Here is a 6,134-nt window from a genome sequence, read left to right on the forward strand (position 1 = left end):
AGAACTGTTGCACTAAAAGAATTTTATTTTTAAGATAATTTCACCTATCAAGCAGTGGTCTCAAAGCATGGATATCAAAGATCATGAAATTACAATTTTCTGAACCATTATCTTACAAAATGTCTCATCTGTTTATGCAACAAGCATTTATTGATCACCTGGTATGTACCTGGCTTTTAAAAAATAATAGGAAGAATGGGACAGGAAATAAAGTATACAGACACTTTATCTGGATGGTCACCTTTCAGCAAATTTTATGTGCTCACTTTCATTCAACAAATAATGAATGCTATTAATGACAGAATTATCTGGAATACAGATCCATTAGGCTTTCTCTTTGCCTTCAGTCATTCTTCCTTCCTTATAATGAAAGATACTTTTAGCCACAAACAGGGAAATAGTTTGCAAGTGATTTAAAGGTTACATCCCTATTTAGAATGTCCGTCCTGTGACAGCCTAGGTTTGTCTCTTAATCACCTTCAGTTTGGGGAAGGAAGAATCCAGGAAATAACAGCTGTGGTTCCAAAATCATTTCAGACTCCTCCTAGGACCAGAGGTTCAATGGGGCTCCAACCGCCCTGGGCTAAAAGAAGTAAAGAGGAGGAAGTGAGAATGGGCCCAGACAGAGCAACAATGGTGCGGAAGCGCAGAGTGAGGCTGCCAGCTCCACCATTTCTCTCTTCTCTTCAGTGGTGGACACTTCATTTAATCCTCATGTGCTCCATCAAGGACAAAAACATTCCTCTTAGAGAATCTCTGATTTCTAAGAAAAGTTTCTATTTCAGAGTAGAGTACGTAAGTATATTTATGAAACAAATGGTGGGGAAAATGAAAGAAACATTTTTTCCCCTAAAAAATAAAAGCAGTAAAACACAGGAGGTGACCTGAAAATAAATACATTGCTGTCTCTTATACACACACCAACAAAAACTCATTAAAAATTACTTAAACCGTTCCCCAAACTAGGACAATCTGCGGATCCTAACGTTTCTCGGTTCCCAATCCTGCTGATGGTGGAGGCATTTCGATTTTCGGAACCCGTTGCTGTCGAGTTGATTCTGACTCATAGTGACCTTGTAGGACAGAGGTGAACTGCCCCAGGGGGTTTCCTAGGCTGTAATCTTTACAGGAGGAGCGCTGGTGGTGCAGTGGTTAAGCACTCATCTGCCAACTGAAAGGTCAGTGGTTCTAACACCCCAGCCACTCTGTGGGAGAAAGATGTGGCAGAAGGCCTCTGTAAAGATTACAGCCTTGGAAACCCTCCGGGACAGTTCTAGTCTGTCCTGTAGGGTCGTGATAAGTTAGAATAGATTCGATGATAATGGGTTTTTTGTTTGTTTTTGTTTCTGTCTTGTTTTTGGTTTAATCTTTACAGAAGCAGATCGCCACATCTTTGTCCCTCGTAGCGGCCTGTGGGTTCAAACCACCTACCTTTCGAGCAGTAGGTGAGCATCTAACCACTGCACCACCAGGGTTCCTTTTGATTTTCAGAATAAATGTATTTCTGACCAGGGCTTGAAAGCTCAAAATAATAGTCAGTCTTCTAAGAAACACCTTTGCAAACTCTTTGGAGAATTATTCAACCTTCTTTCTTGGAACTAGGCTCCTTATCCACATGCAGTTAGTCTAACAGCCAAGTCCCTCCTGAGACAGGCCGTGTGACATAAAAATACTTCGAACACATCTCCTCATGCTGTTTACTTATTGTCATGTTACACTCTTGAAGCTGGAAGTAAAGTCAGACAGACGTCATCAAAGCAGGAATCTCCTCTAAAACTCCCTCATAGCAATCACTCAGTATTTGCTAAACACCATCTGTGGTGGCAGATTCTATCTTCATGGGACAGTCCATTTCTTCTTTATGCTGAAAGAAAGTCTGTCTTCCTTCATGATTCCACTCATAGGCACTAGAACAATCTCTTATAGCATCCGAAAGTTCTAATTCCTCTGTCATGTAACAGTCCCACAACATTTGCAGACACGTATGTGCACAGAATCCCTTTCTGTCTTACTGTTTTGCAGAGAAGAGAACATAGGATTTAAGATCAGTCCTAGATTCAAAACCAAAACCAAACCCATTGCCGTGGAGTCAATTCTGACTCAGAGCGACCCTACAGGACAGGGTAGAACTGCCCCATAGAGTTTCCAAGGAGCACATGGTGGATTTGAACTACCAGCCATTTGGTCAGCAGCCGAGCTCTTAACCGCTGTGCCAGCAGGGCCCCAGTGATTCAAAACCAGGCCCTGCCATTCCCTTCTTACCCAAACCTGGATCCAATATTTAATGTCTCTACGCCTCAGTTTCCTTAATGAAAAGGTAGAGGAAACAACACCCATCTCCTAGGATTGTTATATGTGTTAAGTGAGTTAATGTATGCCAACTGCCTTAAGTTGGAGGTGCGGAATTAACTGTGGCCAATATCATTGTTTTATTGCTATGAGTTAGAATCTACTCTACAGCGAGTTTGGTTTTTGGTTTAATATCATTGTTATTAATCCTATGGCTTCAAGTCCCCTCCCTCCACCCCATGTGTTGTTCTCCAGACACAGTAGAACAGAACTTCCCACACTGGGTGCTACAGGAGTGCCAAAACACTATTATTCCCAGTGGGTGTCATGGCCTTTGTGCGTGTGTGAGAAAGCGCTGTATTGGTTTTTATTTTGTCTTCTGTCTACTAAAGACATTTTAGAATAAAAAAGTCTCTCTCTCTTTCATATAAATATTCTTTCATTGTTGTTGTTATTGTTGCTAGGTATCGTTGAGTTGATTTAGACTCATAGCGAGCCCCTGTGACAGAGTGGAACTGCCCCCATAGGGTGTTCTGGGCTGTAATCTTGATGGGAGCAGATAGCCAGGTCTTTCTCCTGTAGAGCCCGGGTAGGTTGAAACACCAACCTTTCAGTTAGCAGCCGAGGGCTTAACCTTTGAGGCACCAAGGCTCCTTATTTTTTCATTAACCACATTTATACAGCAACTTCTGTTAGACATAAAGGATTCTCTAACAGAATTTTTTTTTCTTTTTTTTTTTTTTTGTCCTTGACCATGTTTTAGTGTCTCAGCCCTAAGAATGGACCAGCAAGGTTTTTTGTTTTGTTTTGGTTTTTTTATCCACAAAACCAAAAAAAAAAAAAATCAAACCCGTTGCCCGTCAAGTTGATTCAGATTCAGCGACCCTATAGCACAGAGGAGAACTGCCCTATATGGTTTCCAAGGAGTGGCTGGTGGATTAGAACTACTGACCATTTGAATTAGCAGCTGAACTCTTAACCACCAGGGTTTCCTTTTCACCCCTCAAACCAGAAAAACCAAACCTACTGCCCTTGGGTCGATTCTGACTCATACGACCCTACAGAACACAGTAGAACTGCCCCATGGAGTTTCCAGGGAGCTCCCGGTGGATTCAAACTGCCAATCTTTTGGTTAGCAGCTGTAGCACTTAACCACTATGCTACCAGGATTTCCCCCCAGTACCCTACAAATCAGGAGCCCAGGTGGTGCAGTGGTTAAGTACTCGGCTGCCAAACTAAAGGTCAGTGGGTTTGAATCCACCAGCCGCTCTGGGAGAAAGAGCTTGCAGTGTACTTCTGTAAAAACTCACAGGCTTGGAAACCCTACGAGACAGTTCTGTCTGTCCTACTGTGTTACTATGAGACAGAATTAAGTCAACAGCAACAGATTTTTTGGTTTACCCTACAAATATCATTTTCTAGGGTCACTGTGGTGTGAAAAAGTTGGGGAAACACGGTAATAGAATTTATTAATGCTGTCTTATGTATGGTACTAGAATTAACCAAACGTTATACCCCAAAAGGTTAAGAAGAGGAGACTAAATTATATTCTTCATTTGTTCTGGACCCGATACTTCTAATTTGCAACCTAAAATGACATTTGGGTTCTGGGAGATCCACATCAGATTGTTAACTCACATTGACCTTGCTGTAAATGAAAACATCCAGCAAGACTACAGATTCATTCATTCATTCAAAAAATACTTATTTGGGGTCTGCTTACTTTGTGCACTATTCTAGGTACTAAGGGTATACCTTTGAAAAAGATCAACAATATTCCTCTTCTTCGTAAAATTAAAGTAACAGTAAAACTTTAAATAAAGTCAACGGTGTTTATAGTATAATTTGAATTAAAAAGAAAGAAATAAAAGAACTCTCAAGTTGCCGCCGTGGCTCATTTCTATTCCTGGAGGTACGTCTCCAAGCCCAAATAGAATAGGAACAAATTGCTTTAAAAAATAGACTCTTCATTTTTTTCTATTCATTTAATATAAATAAGTTGAAAAGAATGCAAATAGCCTTCCTCGAACGCCTAGCATTCTTGTAACTATTGTGCATTGTAATATGCTCCTACTGTCCCCCTACTTCACTGCATCTTTGTAATATTCAAATTAATGGACGCAATTTGGTATGTCTTTCTCCCAGCTACTAGTGATTCTTTTGATAAAACAAAACAGAATCAAGACAGAAAATTTGTCTTCTCTTTTGATAATGATGTACAAAGATCGGTTCTTGTATACTTTTGTATATGATACTGTATATCACGGGATAGACTAGGCTATCCCACAGTGGCAAACTCCAAAATATCAGTGGCTTAAAGCCACAAATTTTGCTAATTTTTCACTTATGCTACATTTCTGTTGAAGGTTGGAATGGGGGCTCTGCCTATGAGAATCACTCAGGGATCCCGGCTAGCCAAGTGACTGCCATCTTGAGTATTTTCTATCTTTAAGCCAGGAGAAAAACGATCTGGTGAAGGAGACATTGGTGCTGAAAGCTTTCACTTTTTTTCTAGGCAGAAAAATTACTTGTTACACCTAATTCCAATTACACAAGGAGGTACAGTCTTGAGTTGAGAAAGAGAAACAGCTAGAATTTTGAACCACCGTGATGTTTATCACGGGAGTACTATTTACTAGTGGTATTTTCTCTCTCAAAATAATGTTGTTGTTAGGTACGGTCGAGTTGATTCCGACTCATAGTGACCCTATGTACAACGGAATGAGACACGCCCAGTCCTGTGCCAACCTCACAATCGTTGTTATGCTTAAGACTATTGTTGCAGCCACTGTGTGAATCCATCTTGTTGAGAGTTTTCCTCTTTTTCGCTGACACTCTGCTTTACCAGGCATGATGTCCTTCTCCAGGGACTGGACCCTCCTGACAATAGGTCCAAAGTATGTGAGATATAGTCTCTCCATCCTTGCTTCTAAGAAGCATTCTGTTTGTACTTCTTCCAAGACAGATCTGTTCGTTCTTTTGGCCGTCCATGGTATATTCAATACTCTTCACCAACACCACAATTCAAAAGCATCAATTCTTTGGGCTTCCTTATTCGTCATCCAGCTTTCGAACGCATATGAGGCGATTGAAAACACCATGGCTTGGGTCAGTTGCGCCTTAGTCTTCAAAGTGACATCTTTGCTTTTTAACACTTTATATTATTTTGTATTGTTAATAATATAATAAATAAGGTGTTCGGGGTCTTTGTCATTTATGCTAAGATGATCAACTGGTGCAATTTATAATAGTGCATTAAATTTAAAGCTCTCATATTATCTGTCAGGTACCATCATAAATCTTGAATATACTCTGTAATTAAATATTTCACTTTTTTAATGTCAAAGAAGTAAACCTTTTTATACCTTTGTAATAGAGTGATGCTGATATAAAATACTTATTCAGGTCTTCGAGCGATATGAATAAATCTAGAATGATGTAGGCTTCTCACCTTGGGTTAGAGCGTTCTCAACTGCTGAAATGACATTAATTAACCACAATAAGGGATTATTAAGCAATCTCTGGATTTTTTTCTAATATTCCCTAGTAAATCCTTCTCATCTATATTTTCATGCAAGAAAAATATGAGGCTGTCATGGTTTTTTTCGATAAATTAGGTTTTAGGAACTTATCAATTGTGGACGATTTTGGTTTGCCTGAATGGCGACAGTGGCTGAACATTTTTGTGAATTCTTCTCCTCAGTGTTGTGTATGGTACTATTGATGGTGTTGTTGTTGCTATTAGCTGCTGTTGAGTTAGCCCCAACTCATAGCAACCCCATGCACAACGGGTTCTAACCATTGTTGTCCAAAGGGTTTTCATGGACTGATTTTTTGGAGGTAGA

The sequence above is a fragment of the Trichechus manatus genome, unplaced genomic scaffold (assembly GCF_000243295.1).
Source record: "Trichechus manatus latirostris isolate Lorelei unplaced genomic scaffold, TriManLat1.0 scaffold00225, whole genome shotgun sequence".
In the NCBI taxonomy this organism is placed as follows: domain Eukaryota; kingdom Metazoa; phylum Chordata; class Mammalia; order Sirenia; family Trichechidae; genus Trichechus; species Trichechus manatus.